The following is a 15,916-nucleotide window of genomic DNA, read 5'->3' as shown; positions in this document are numbered from 1 at the left end:
AGAGTTTGCTCTAAAACACATGAAGTTCTCCCAGACTATGAGAAATAAGATACTCTGGTCTGATGAGATGAAGATAGAACTTTCTGGTGATAATTCTAAGCGGTATGTGTGGAGAAAACTAGGCACAGCTCATCACCTGCCCAATACAATCCCAACAGTGAAACATGGTGGTGGCAGCATCATGCTATGGGGGTGTTTATCAGCTGCAGGGACAGGACGACTGGTTGCAATTGAAAGAAACATGAATGCGGCCAAGTACAGAGATATCCTGGATGAAAACCTCTTCCAGAGTGCTCTGGACCTCAGGCTTGGCCGAAGGTTCACCTTCCAACAAGACAATGACCAGAAGCACACAGCTAAAATAACAAAGGAGTGGCTTCATAACAACTCTATGACCATTCTTGACTGGCCCAGCCAGAGCCCTGACCTAAACCCAATTGAGCATCTCTGGAGAGACCTGAAAATGGCTGTCCACCCATGTTCACCATCCAACCTGACGGAACTGGAGAGGATCTGCAAGGAAGAATTGCAGAGGATCCCCAAATCCAGGTGTCAAAAACTTGTTGCATCAATCCCAAGAAGACTCATGGCTGTACTAGCTCAAAAGGGTGCTTCTACTCAATACTGAGCAAAGGGTCTGAATACTTATGACCATGTGATATTTCAGTTTTTCTTTAATAAATTTGCAAAGCGTTCTACATTTCTGTTTTTTTTCAGTCAAGATGGGGTGCAGAGTGTACTTTAATGAGAAAAAAAAAATTAACTTTTTAGAATTTATTAAATGGTTGCAATGAAACAAAGGGTGAGAAAAATTTAAAGGGGTCTGAATACTTTCCATACTCACTGTATATAGAATGGAGTCTGTCTACAATAATGTACTGCGCTTGTGCTACTTCTCATGAGCTAGAGGTCCGATAATGTCCATCCCCTAGTGTGCATGTCCGGAAGTGACGCGCTTTACACTGAAAAGCCAGATAAACTGATTCCCACCGTGCCAGTAGTACCCGGGACTGCGTATGCCCGTAGTTGTGTTACACGCCGGAGCACATCTAGGATCATTCTGAGACTGCGAATGTCCATAAGTATGAGTTGCACGCTGAAGCATAATGAATTTGGATTGCATTCCAATATAGAAAAGTCCTGTCTCTGAGATTAGCTTCATGGGAGATTATACACAAGTATTGCACATCCTCCCATCATGCAATAGTCATGTAGATCTACTTTGTCACTACAAAAAATATGGGATGATGACCCACAGTATATTCCTAAATGGTCAAATTTGACCCCTATTGCATAATTAGAGATAAACAAGGATCACCACACTTGTTAGTTACTACACTGCATGCAGAATTATTAGGCAAGTTGTATTTTCGAGGATTATTTTTATTACTGATCAACAACTATGTTCTCAATCAACCCAAAAGACTTATAAATATCCAAGCTTAATATTTTTGGAAGTTGGAGTGGGTTTTTTTTAGATTTGGCTATCTTAGGAGGATATTTGTTTGTGCAGTTAACTATTACTGTGCAGAATTATTAGGCAACTTAATAAAAACCAAATATAATCCCATCTCACTTGTTTATTTTCACCAGGGAAACCAATATCAGTGCACAAAATTTAGAAATAAACATTTCTGACATGCAAAAACAAAACCCCCAAAAATTAGTGATCAATATAGCCACCTTTCTTTATGATGACACTCAACAGCCTTCCATCCATAGATTCTGTCAGTTGCTTGATCTGTTTTCAATCAACATTGCGTGCAGCAGCCACCACAGCCTCCCAGACACTGTTCCGAGAGGTGTACTTTTTTCCCTCCCTGTAGATCTCACATTTTATGATGGACCACAGGTTCTCTATGGGGTTCAGATCAGGTGAACAAGGGGGCCATGTCATTATTTTTTCTTCTTTTAGACCTTTACTGGCCAGCCACGCTGTGGAGTAGTTGGATGCATGTGATGGAGCATTGTCCTGCATGAAAATCATGTTTTTCTTGAACGATACCGACTTCTTCCTGTACCACTGCTTGAAGAAGTTGTCTTCCAGAAACTGGCAGTAGGTCTGGGAGTTGAGCTTCACTCCATCCTCAACCTGAAAAGGTCCCACAAGTTCATCTTTGATGATACCAGCCCATACCATTACCCCACCTACACCTTGCTGGGGTCTGAGTCGGAGTGGAGCTCTCTGCCCTTTACTGATCCAGCCTCTGGCCCATGCATTTGGCCCATCAAGAGTCACTCTCATTTCATCAGTTCATAAAACATTTGAAAAATCAGTCTTAAGATATTTCTTGGCCCATTCTTGACGTTTTATCTTATGTTTCTTGTTCAAAGGTGGTCGTTTTTCAGCCTTCCTTACCTTGGCCATGTCCCTTAGTATCGAATACCTTGTGCTTTTCGATACTCCAGTAACGTTGCAGCTCTGAAATATGGCAAAACTGGTGGCGAATGGCATCTTGGCAGCTTCACGCTTGATTTTCCTCAATTCATGGGCAGTTATTTTGCGCCTTTCTTGGCCAACACGCTTCTTGGGACCCTGTTGGCTATTTGCCATGAAACGCTTGATTGTTCGTTGATCACGCTTCAAAAGTTTGGAAATTTCAAGACTGCTGCATCCCTCTGCAAGACATCTCACAATTTTGGACTTTTCAGAGCCTGTCAAATCTCTCTTCTGACCCATTTTGCCAAAAGAAAGGAAGTTGCCTAATAATTAAGCACACCTTATATAGGGTGTTGATGTCATTAGTCAACACCCCTCCTCATTACAGAGATGCACATCACCAGATTTACTTAATTGGTAGTTGTCTCTCAAGCCTATGCAGCTTGGAGTAGGACAACATGTATAAAAAGTATCATGTGATCAAAATACTCATTTGCCTAATAATTCTGCACACAGTGTAAATAGTATATATGGGATATAACTGATAAGAAATAATTCTGATATAGAAGCTCAGATCTCTTCATGAAGTAAAACAATATGTGAACCCTATTTACAGGGAACAATGAATGAACAATGAGAGTAGCAATGAATAGAGTATAAAATCCAAAAATGTAACCCAAAATGGGGTTGTATTCACACAAAACAAGCATAGGAAATTTGCTCATTCAGTCCCTTAGGGTCTAGTGAATCCAATCTGGAAATCCACTCACTTTCCTTTTTGAGGATACATCTATTGTGATCACCTCCTCTCACATTGGGTTTAACCACCTCAATAATACAAAAGGAGATGTCTCCGGCTTCACCTCGATGTACACTGTTCATGTGCCTCGCTAATGGGGTGTCGTGACCATGGCATATATCGCCCAGATGCTACCCCACCTTACTCCTAGATTCCCTCTTGACCTTGCCTACATAATCTAGGGGCAGGTGCATGTGGCCATATATACAAGTCCCGAGGTTTTACAGTTGGAATAATCCCTCTGAACAATGGTTTTACCAGTGGAGGAACAAGATTTATATGTCTCATCCAATTACAGAAAAAACATTCTCCACATCTGAAGAAACCAAAGATTCTTCTATCTAGCCATGTCCCCTTGGTTTTTTATAGACACTATGCACTAAATGGTCCCTAATTGACTGACCAATTCTGAAAGTTATTGTGGGAGTAGATCCCACAGCACCCTCAGGTCCGGGTCGGCCACAAGTACATCCTAGTGTTTTCTGAGGATATTAAAGATACGGTTACTCAGTTCCTATTACCAGTGTTATCCCATCTTTTTCTTGGTCTCTTGGTTAGGTATGGAGGAATGTTTGTCTCTCCTGTTTTTCTGTAAAGGATCGTGCGGAATCCAAAATGTACTGTGGGTACCTTTTTCCATGAATCTGGTGTTCATGTCTATTGTCTGTATATTAAAATCTGTGACATTAGAACAGTTCCTTCTCAACTGTAAAAATTGGCCATTGGGTAATGCCTTTTTCAGTGGGATGGGGTGGTGGCTATCCCATTTCAATAGTTTATTAGTGTTAGTAGGTTTATGGTAGTTGAGTGTCCCTAGGGTCCCATGCCGTTATTTCTAGATTAGTACATCCAAGAAAGGCAACTGGTAATAATTAAACTCAGATGTAAATCTAAGGCCATCGCTATTGATGTAGAGTTCCCTGAAAAATTAAAAAAAAATTGTTCACTCGTCCCCGACCAGATGATAAAAATGTGGTCAATATATCTATACTGTACCCAAATATATGGATGCCACCACTTATGATCATCCCTGAATATTGTGGTTTCCTCCCACCAGCCCAGGAAGAGGTTATCATACGAGGGGACACAGGGGCTCCACATCGCACTACCCCTGAGCTGGTGGAAGTATTTCCTGTCAAAAAGAAAGAAGTTATGAGTAAGGCTATGTGCCCACGATGCAGAAATGAAGCAGAAAATTTCTGCAGCATTTCTGCATCTCCCTGGCAGAAAAAACGCATGCAGATTGTGCATGCGTTTTTCCTGCAGAATACATGCGGATTCACATGCGTTAACGCATGTGTTTCCGCATGCGGACTGACAAGCACTTTCCAGGCGATAGCATCACTGGGAAAGTGCTTGACAACTAGGTCACACTGTATAAATCCATGCAAAAGGCATGGATTTATACAGTGTGACTGTAAAAATAAAAAAAATAAAGCTATACTCACCCCCGATGCCCCGGCGTGTGCTGTCGCGCTCGTCCTGGCTTCTTCCAGGTTGCCGGCACATCGCGAGACAGTCTGCGGTCACATGACCGTGACGTCATCTCAGGTCCTGGAAGGAGAAGCGCTGCCGGCAAGCAGAGAGAAGCCGCCGGACAGGTGAATATAAACTTTATTTTTTATTTTATTCTTTTTTTACAGGTACAATGGTACCCAGGTCTGGATGAGAGTCTTCTATCCTCCAGACCTGGGTACCATCCGCACATAGAGACGCATAGAATTCGCTTGTAGAAATGTACAGACACGGATTCTATGCGTCTCAATGCAAGTCAATGGCGGCGCTTCCGCAAAATTAATGAACATGCTGCGGATTTATTTGCGCTGCAGAAACGCTGCGGAAAAATCAGCAGCATGTGCATTGACATTGCGGAATGCCACTGGGGACCATGGGGTGCGGATTACCATGCGTTTTTGATGCGTTTCCGCTGCGGAAATTCCGCAGCATAAACGCATGAAAAACGCATCGTGTGCACGCAGCCTAAGAGTGAATTTTAGAAGATCTTCCATGAAGACATTAGGTCTGCTACACTCTATTGATCTTGATTTCAAGAAACGTCTTACTCCTCTAATACCATCCTCATGCAGTATATTACTGTACAAAGCCTCAATATCTAGCAAGGCCTGCTCCCCTACATGTATGTATACATGCTCGAGGGTATACATGGAGGGGAGCAGGCAGAGGGAAAACCATTTTCCAGAGGAATCATTCCAAGTGCAGGACCTCAGGCGGTACTGAGGGAACATTACACTGTGTGGGGGCATCGTGCATAAAGAATAAGGGACATAATGGGGGCATTACACTGTGTGGGGGCATCATACATACTGCATAAGGGGTATAATAGGGGCATTACACTGTGTGGGGGCATCATACATACTGCATAAGGGACATAATGGGGGCATTACACTGTGTGGGGGCATCATACATACTGCATAAGGGGTATAATAGGGGCATTACACTGTGTGGGGGCATCATACATACTGCATAGGGAGCATAATGGGGGCATTACACTGTGTGGGGGCATCATACCTACTGCATAAGGGGCATAATGGGGGCATTACACTGTGTAAGGGCATCATGCATACTGCATAAGGGGCATAATGGGGGTATTACACTGTGTGGGGGCATCATACATACTGCATAAGGGGTGTAATAGGGGCATTACACTGTGTTTGGGCATCATATATCCTGCATAAGGGGCATAATAGGGGCATTACACTGTGTGGGGGGCATCATACATCCTGCATAAGGGGCATAATGGGGGCATTACACTGTGTGGGGCATCATACATCCTGCATAAGGGGCATAATGGGGGCATTACACTGTGTGGGGGCATCACACATCCTGCATAAGGGGCATTACACTGTGGGGGCATCATGCATACTGCATAAGGGACATAATGGGGGCATTACACTGTGTGGGGGCATCATACATACTGCATAAGGGACATAATGGGGGCATTACACTGTGTGGGGGCATCATACATCCTGCATAAGGGGCATAATGGGGGCATTACACTGTGTGGGGGCATCATACATACTGCATAAGGGACATAATAGGGGCATTACACTGTGTGGGGGCATCATACATCCTGCATAAGGGGCATTACACTGTGTGGGGCATCATACATCCTGCATAAGGGGCATTACACTATGGGGGCATCATACATCCTGCATAAGGGGCATAATGGGGGCATTACACTGTGGGGGGCATCATACATCCTGCATAAGGGGCATAATAGGGGCATTACACTGTGGGGGCATCATACATCCTGCATAAGGGGCATAATGGGGGCATTACACTGTGGGGGGCATCATATATCCTGCATAAGGGGCATAATGGGGGCATTACACTGTGGGGGCATCATACATCTTGCATAAGGGGCATAATGGGGGCATTACACTGTGTGGGGCAGCATACATCCTGCATAAGGGGCATTACACTGTGGGGGCATCATACATACTGCATAAGGGGCATAATGGGGGCATTACACTGTGTGGGGCATCATACATACTGCATAAGGGGCATAATGGGGGCATTACACTGTGTGGGGCATCATACATCCTGTATAAGGGGCATAATGGGGGCATTACACTGTGGGGGCATCATACATCCTGTATAAGGGGCATAATGGGGGCATTACACTGTGGGGGGCATCATACATACTGCATAAGGGGCATAATGGGGGCATTACACTGTGGGGGCATCATACATCCTGTATAAGGGGCATAATGGGGGCATTACACTGTGGGGGCATCATACATCCTGTATAAGGGGCATAATGGGGGCATTACACTGTGTGGGGGGCATCATACATCCGGCATAAGGGGCATAATGGGGGCATTACACTGTGTGGGGGCATCATACATCCTGTATAAGGGGCATAATGGGGGCATTACACTGTGTGGGGGCATCATACATCCTGTATAAGGGGCATAATGGGGGCATTACACTGTGTGGGGGCATCATACATACTGTATAAGGGGCATAATGCGGGCATTACACTGTGGGGGGGCATCATACATCCTGCATAAGGGGCATAATGGGGGCATTACACTGTGTGGGGGCATCATACATCCTGTATAAGGGGCATAATGGGGGCATTACACTGTGTGGGGGCATCATACATCCTGTATAAGGGGCATAATGGGGGCATTACACTGTGTGGGGGCATCACACATACTGTATAAGGGGCATAATGGGGGCATTACACTGTGGGGGGCATCATACATCCTGCATAAGGGGCATAATGGGGGCATTACACTGTGGGGCCAGTAAAGGGGTCCTGTACTATGAGAACAATACGTTTCCTCCCTTCCTGTCTCCATAGTTGGGTCGTATGTATCTATTACAGGAAACAGAACAAAAACCTTATCATTCTTATAAAGGGGCAACACAAGACCCCAAAAGAGTCTCCGTGCTGAAGGGGTTAATGCCCCCTGCGCCCAGTAATGGGGGGTCTCCACATACCTCCACCTGCAGAGCCGCCACCACATATATGGCTGCTCTGTGCGCACAGGAGCTGTGATGAGGTCACAGGAGGGGAGGAGTCAGGGGTCACATGATCAGGGGCCTCAGTGGATGCAGGACTCTGCTGTGCTGGTTGTCATGGTGCTGGATGAGCTGAAGTTTATGTGTGTGGTCAGGAGGGGTTTACAGTGTGGATGTAGCAGAGCCGCGTGTGTACGAGGTGTCTGGAGCAGAGCCGCGTGTGTACGAGGTGTACGGAGCAGAGCCGCGTGTGTACGAGGTGTACGGAGCAGAGCCGCGTGTGTACGAGGTGTACGGAGCAGAGCCGCGTGTGTACGAGGTGTACCGAGCAGAGTCGTGTGTACGAGGTGTACGGAGCGGAGCCGCGTGTGTACGAGGTGTACCGAGCAGAGCCGCGTGTGTACGAGGTGTACGGAGCGGAGCCGCGTGTGTACGAGGTGTACGGAGCAGAGCCGCGTGTGTACGAGGTGTACGGAGCAGAGCCGCGTGTGTACGAGGTGTACGGAGCAGAGCCGCGCGTGTACGAGGTGTACGGAGCAGAGCCGCGCGTGTACGAGGTGTACGGAGCGGAGCCGCACGTGTACGAGGTGTACGGAGCGGAGCCGCGCGTGTACGAGGTGTACGGAGCGGAGCCGCGTATGTACGAGGTGTACGGAGCGGAGCCGCGTGTGTACGAGGTGTACGGAGCGGAGCCGCGAGTGTACGAGGTGTACGGAGCGGAGCCGCGCGTGTACGAGGTGTGCGGAGCGGAGCCGCGCGTGTACGAGGTGTACGGAGCGGATCCGCGCGTGTACGAGGTGTACGGAGCGGATCCGCGCGTGTACGAGGTGTACGGAGCGGAGCCGCGCGTGTACGAGGTGTACGGAGCGGAGCCGCGCGTGTACGAGGTGTACGGAGCGGAGCCGCGCGTGTACGAGGTGTACGGAGCGGAGCCGCGCGTGTACGAGGTGTACGGAGCGGAGCCGCGCGTGTACGAGGTGTACGGAGCGGAGCCGCGCGTGTACGAGGTGTACGGAGCGGAGCCGCGCGTGTACGAGGTGTACGGAGCGGAGCCGCGCGTGTACGAGGTGTACGGAGCGGAGCCGCGCGTGTACGAGGTGTACGGAGCGGAGCCGCGCGTGTACGAGGTGTACGGAGCGGAGCCGCGCGTGTACGAGGTGTACGGAGCGGAGCCGCGTGTGTACGGAGCAGAGCCGCGTGTGTACGAGGTGTACAGAGCAGAGCCGCGTGTGTACGAGGTGTACGGAGCGGAGCCGCGTGTGTACGAGGTGTACGGAGCGGAGCCGCGTGTGTACGAGGTGTACGGAGCAAAGCCGCGTGTGTACGAGGCGTACGGAGCAGAGCCGCGCGTGTACGGAGCAGAGCCGCGTGTGTACGAGGCGTACGGAGCAGAGCCGCGCGTGTACGAGGTGTACGGAGCGGAGCCGCGTGTGTACGGAGCAGAGCCGCGTGTGTACGAGGTGTACGGAGCGGAGCAGGGTGTGCACGAGGTGTACGGAGCGGAGCCGCGTGTGTACGAGGTGTACGGAGCGGAGCCGCGTGTGTACGGAGCAGAGCCGCGTGTGTACGAGGTGTACGGAGCAGAGCCGCGTGTGTACGAGGTGTACGGAGCGGAGCCGCGTGTGTACGAGGTGTACGGAGCGGAGCCGCGTGTGTACGAGGTGTACGGAGCAAAGCCGCGTGTGTACGAGGTGTACGGAGCAGAGCCGCGTGTGCAGGGCCGGCTCCAGGTTTTTCTGGGCCCCGGGCGAAAGAGTCTCAGTGGGCCCCTTTAACACATACCATGATTCATGATGCAGAGATACGGCGGAGAAATATATATATATATAGTACAATGCAATGATTTCACTTCTTACATTACATGAGCGATATCTATTGTAAATTCCACAATAGCTCAGAAACCGGTGAATCGCTCCACACAGAATACTGTCCCCCATATAACGCTCCATACAGAATACTGGCCCCCATATAAGGCCCCATACGGAATACTGGCCCCCATATAAGGCCCCATACGGAATACTGGCCCCCATATAAGGCCCCATACGGAATACTGGCCCCCATATAAGGCCCCATACGGAATACTGGCCCCCATATAAGGCTCCATGCGGAATACTGACCCCCATATAAGGCTCCATGCGGAATACTGGCCCCCATATAAGGCCCCATAAGGAATACTGGCCCCCATATAAGGCCCCATACGGAATACTGGCCCCCATATAAGGCTCCATGCGGAATACTGACCCCCATATAAGGCTCCATAAGGAATACTGGCCCCCATATAAGGCTCCATGCGGAATACTGGCCCCCATATAAGGCTCCATGCGGAATACTGGCCCCCATATAAGGCTCCATGCGGAATACTGGCCCCCATATAAGGCTCCATGCGGAATACTGGCCCCCATATAAGGCTCCATACGGAATACTGGCCCCCATATAAGGCTCCGTACAGAATACTGGCCCCCATATAAGGCTCCGTACGGAATACTGGCCCCCATATAAGGCCCCTTACGGAATACTGGCCCCCATATAAGGCCCCATAAGGAATACTGGCCCCCATATAAGGCCCCATACGGAATACTGGCCCCCATATAAGGCTCCATGCGGAATACTGACCCCCATATAAGGCTCCATGCGGAATACTGGCCCCCATATAAGGCTCCATGCGGAATACTGGCCCCCATATAAGGCTCCATGCAGAATACTGGCCCCCATATAAGGCTCCATGCGGAATACTGGCCCCCATATAAGGCTCCATGCGGAATACTGGCCCCCATATAAGGCTCCATATGGAATACTGGCCCCCATATAAGGCTCCATACGGAATACTGGCCCCCATATAAGGCTCCATACGGAATACTGGCCCCCATATAAGGCTCCATACGGAATACTGGCCCCCATATAAGGCTCCGTACAGAATACTAGCCCCCATATAACGCTCCATACAGGATACTGGTCCCCATATAACGCTCCATACAGGATACTGGTCCCCTTATAAAACTCCATACAGGATACTGGCCCCCATATAACGCTCCATACAGGATACCGGTCCCCATATAACGCTCCATACAGGATACTGGTCCCCTTTTAAAACTCCATACAGGATACTGGCCCCCATATAACGCTCCATACAGGATACCGGTCCCCTTATAACGCTCCATACAGGATACCGGTCCCCTTTTAACGCTCCATACAGGATACTGGCCCCCATATAATGCTGCATGCAGGCTGTTACCCCCCACATAATGCCCCATACAGGCTGTCCCCCCCCTTATAATGCTCCATGCAGGCTGTTACCCCCCACATAATGCCCCATACAGGCTGCCCCCCCCCCCTTATAATTCACTATGCAGGCTGTTCCCCACCTTATAATGCCCCATACAGGCTGTCCCCCCCCCCTCTTTATAATGCCTCATGCAGGATGCCCCCCCCCCCTCTCTTTATAATGCCCCATGCAGGATGTCACCCCCCCTCTTTATAATGCCTCATGCAGGATGCCCTCCCCCCTTCTCTTTATACTGCCCCATGCCTCCATACATTAAAAAAAAAAAATCAAATACTCACCTCCCTTCTCCTCACCTGCTACCTGCTGCCCGCTGCCCGCTGCTCGGGTCCGAACTCCAGCGTTGTCAGCGTCTTCCCGCTCAGCGCTCCCTGTGACGTCACAGGGAGCGCAGAGCAGGAAGACAGCTGATCTGCGGAGGCACGGGGAGAGGTAAGTATCCAGCTGCCGGGGCCCTGAGCAAGCGGCGAAGGGCGGGCGCTGACACCGCTCTCCTCCGCCCATAGCCCAGCGGGGTGCGCGACCGCCAGTGGGCCCCGGCATTTGCCCGGGTGCGCCGGGTGCTGACGCCGGCCCTGCACGTGTGTACGAGGTGTATGGAGCAGAGCCGCGTGTACGAGGTGTACGGAGCAGAGCCGCGTGTGTACGAGGTGTACGGAGCGGAGCCGCGTGTGTACGAGGTGTACGGAGCAGAGCCGCGTGTGTACGAGGTGTACGGAGCGGAGCCGCGTGTGTACGAGGTGTACGGAGCGGAGCCGCGTGTGTACGGATCGGAGCCGTGTGTGTACGAGGTGTACGGAGCGGAGCTGCGTGTGTACGAGGTGTACGGAGCAGAGCCGCGTGTGTACGAGGCGTACGGAGCAGAGCCGTGTGTGTACGAGGTGTACGGAGCGGAGCCGCGTGTGTGCGAGGTGTATGGAGAGGAGCCGCGTGTGTACGAGGTGTACGAAGCGGAGCCGCGCGTGTACGAGGTGTACGGAGCGGAGCCGTGTGTACGAGGTATACGGAGCAGAGCCTCATGTGTACGAGGTGTACGGAGCCGCGCGTGTACGAGGTGTACGGAGCGGAGCCGCGCGTGTACGAGGTGTACGGAGCAGAGCCGCGCGTGTACGAGGTGTACGGAGCAGAGCCGCGCGTGTACGAGGTGTACGGAGCAGAGCCGCGTGTGTACGAGTTGTACGGAGCAGAGCCGCGTGTGTACGAGGTGTACGGAGCAGAGCCGCGTGTGTACGAGGTGTACGGAGCGGAGCCTCGTGTGTACGAGGTGTACGGAGCGGAGTCGCGTGTGTACGAGGTGTATGGAGCGGAGCCGCGTGTGTACGAGGTGTACGGAGCGGAGCCGCGTGTGTACGAGGTGTACGGAGGGGAGCCGCGCGTGTACGAGGTGTACGGAGCGGAGCCGCGCGTGTACGAGGTGTACGGAGCGGAGCCTCGCGTGTACGAGGCGTACGGAGCGGAGCCGCGTGTGTACGAGGCGTACGGAGCGGAGCCGCGTGTGTATGAGGCGTACAGAGCGGAGCCGCGCGTGTACTAGGTGTACGGAGCGGAGCCGCGCGTGTACGAGGTGTACGGAGCGGAGCCGCGCGTGTACGGAGCGGAGCCGCGCGTGTACGAGGTGTACGGAGTGGAGCCGCGTGTGTACACTGTTTACGGAGCTTAGCCGTACGTGTACAGAGATTGGAGCCGTGTGTACAGAGCGGTTTGTATACAGACCAGAGCCATGTATCTACATAGTGGAGTCATCTTTGTATGGAGCGGAGCCCTGTGTGGAGCGGAGCCACGTGTGTACGAGGTTTACGGAGCTGCACGTGTATGAGGTGTACAGAGTCGTGTGTGTACGGAGCGGAGCCGTGTGTGTACGGAGCCGTGTGTGTACGGAGCCGTGTGTACGGAGCGGAGCCGTGTGTATGCTGTATACAGCTGTATACTCCCAGGTTCGGTCGAGACACCGCGGCTCTTTATCAGACTGTAGAAGAACTGACACTGGACACTCGGTAAAACTGCGCTCGGACGTCTCTTGTTTCTCGCACAGATATTGATGACATAAGATGGAGTCAGACGAACCCTCCTACAAAACCTGATAACAAAGTCATTACTACAGGACTGGATGAGAAAGGGATTTATTCTACAAGAAACGCTGGGGCCACAAATGAGAGAATCCGGGCCCCGTGGTTGGATACTCCGGACCCCCGGCGTGTTAGGAGCAGACGGGGTCTTTGTCCCTGGAGCTTCTCTGCTCGGTATAATGAGACTCTGATCTTGTTCTTATAAAGAGGGTTGGAGTAAAATAGAAGCTGCCTGAATATGAGGACCTTGTCTGATCTCTATGTCCTTGTGTACAGAGCTATGGAGATAGCGCTATTCTCTGTATAATAGATGTGATGTCGCTGGAGCCCTAATATTCCTGTACAGGGGTCTCTGGAGAGATAATCTTACCCCAGCATTATGGATTGGGAGAAGGGAAAGGGGATTGGGGACATTTTTTTGTAATTCCCCTTCATAAAAAAAAAACTAGAATAAAAAATAACTGGTTAAAAAAAAGTGTTTCGTTTTCTCCCCATGTTGGTTGTAGGAGAAGTAAAGAGCCGAGGCTGAAGATGCTTTATCTCCTGAAGTCTACAAGAGGGAGGATTGGCAACTCCGAATGTCCTTGTCTATTTTGGGATTGTGAGTTAGGAAAAGGGGCAGGAGAACATTTTGGGTTTATTTTGGGGGCAAGAGATGCAATATTTGTCCATATAGTGTAAATATATGAATACAGTTAGGTCCAGAAATATTTGGACAGTGAATCTTTGTGATTTCAGCTCTGCAGGCCACTAATCTGGATTTAAAATGAAACAACTGAGATGCAATTAAAGTGGAGACTTTCAGGTTTAATTAAAGGGGTTGAACAAATATATCTTGTTAAACATTTAGTTACTGCAATCATTTTTCTACAAAGCCTCCTCATTTCAGGAGCTCAAAAGTAATTGGACAAATGAACGTTACCATAAATAAAATGTTCATGTTTAATACTTTGTAGAGAATCCTTTGCTGTAATTACTGCCTGAAGTCTGGAAGCCGTGGACGTCATCAAACACGCTGGTGTCACTATCCCCCCCGCTTTCTGTCGAACTGAACATAAAGAGAAAGTCCGGTCTGCAGCTGATCTCTGACTTCCTCTTCATGTTTAATTCGTACAAAGGCAGGGATAGTGACGCCAGCTATGATTCGGGGCCTGGCTCACGTGTCACAACAACCGCACGAGAGCCCTGGGACTGCGAGTCTCGACATCACGGAGGCGAGTATTAGCTTTTTTTATTTTATCCGGACCAAGTGTAGGGTATGACAAGGAGTTGTCCAAGTAGTGGACAACTTCTTTAAGCCTGTAAATGCAGCTCGATGGGGTTCAGCTCTGGTGACTGACTTGGCCATTGCAGAATATTCTACTTCTTTGCTTTTGCACTATGTTTTGAGTCATTGTCCATCTGTACTGTGAAGCACCATCCAATCAACCTTACTGCACTTGGTTGAATCTAAGCAGAAAGTATCACCTTGTACACTTCAGAATTCATCCGGCTGCTTCTGTCTTCAATCACATCATCAATAAACACTAGTGACCCAGCACCATTGGAAGCCATGCAAGCCCGCACCATCACACCGCCTCCACCATATGTTACAGATGGTGTGCTGTGCTTTGAATTATGAGACATTCCAAGCCTTCTTCATACTTTCTTCTTCCCATCATTCTGGTACAGGTTGATCTTGGTTTCATCTGTCCCAAAAATGCTTTTCCAGAACTGGACTGACTTATTTAGATGTTTTTTTTAGCAAAGTCTAATCTGGTATTTGTATTTTTAAGCCTGATTAATGGTTTGTACCTTGTGGTGAATCTTCTTTATTTGCTCTCATAAAGTCTCATCTTTTATGGCAGATGTAGACACTGAAAGACATACTTCCCGGAAAGTGTTCTGCACTTAGGTTGATATTGTGAAGGGGATTTTCTTCACCATGGAAAGGATTCTGCAATCATCCACCACTGTTTTCTTCAGTGAGTCCACACCTTTCATTCTGTGTTATGGGTTCACACCAACAGCTTACAAATACAAAAGCTACACCTGGAATCAGCTCCAGACCTTTTATCTGCTTCATTGATGATGGATTAATGAGGGAAGAGCCCATACAGCCAGTCAAAGAGCTTTTGCGATAATTGTCCAATTACTTTTGGTCCCTTGAAAAAGAGGCAGCTCCATATTAACCCCTTAAGGACCAGAGCATTTTCCTTTTTTGCGTTTTCGTTTTTTGCTCCCCTTGTTCCCAGAGCCATAGTGTTTTTATTTTTTGGTCAATATGGCCATGTGAGGGCTTATTTTTTGCGGGACGAGTTGTACTTTTCAACGCCATTACTAGTTTTACCATATCATGTACGGGAAAACGGGAAAAAAATTCCAAGTGCGGTGAAATTGCAAAAAAAGTGCAATACCACAGTTGTTTTTTATTTATTTTTTTTACCACGTTCACTGAATGCTAAAACTGACCGGCCATTATTATTCTACAGGTCATTATGAGTTCGTAGACACCAAACATGTATGGGTTCTTTTATATTTAAGTGGTGAAAAAAAATCCAAAATTTGGTAAAAAAAAAAAAATAGCACCATTTTCTAAGACCTGTAGCGTCTCCATTTTTCGGGATCTGGGGCCGGGTGAGGGCTTATTTTTTGCGCGCCGGGCTGACGTTTTTATTGATAACATTTTGGGGTAGATCCGATGTTTTAATCACCCGTTATTGCATTTTATTGCAATTTTGCGGCGACCAAAAAACGTAATTCTGGCGTTTAGAATTTTTTTCTCGTTACGCCGTTTACCGTTTGGATTAATTCTTTTTTTATATTGATAGATCGGGCGATTCTGAACGCGGCGATACCAAATATGTGTATGTAGGTTTTTTTTTTAAATATTTTATTTTGAATGGGGCGAAAGGGGGGTG

Source organism: Phyllobates terribilis, unplaced genomic scaffold, assembly GCF_046119375.1.
Source record: "Phyllobates terribilis strain yellow unplaced genomic scaffold, ASM4611937v1 Scaffold_364__1_contigs__length_1914224, whole genome shotgun sequence".
Taxonomy (NCBI): domain Eukaryota; kingdom Metazoa; phylum Chordata; class Amphibia; order Anura; family Dendrobatidae; genus Phyllobates; species Phyllobates terribilis.
The sequence above is the reverse complement of the archived record's forward strand: the minus strand, read 5'-3'. Positions refer to the sequence as shown.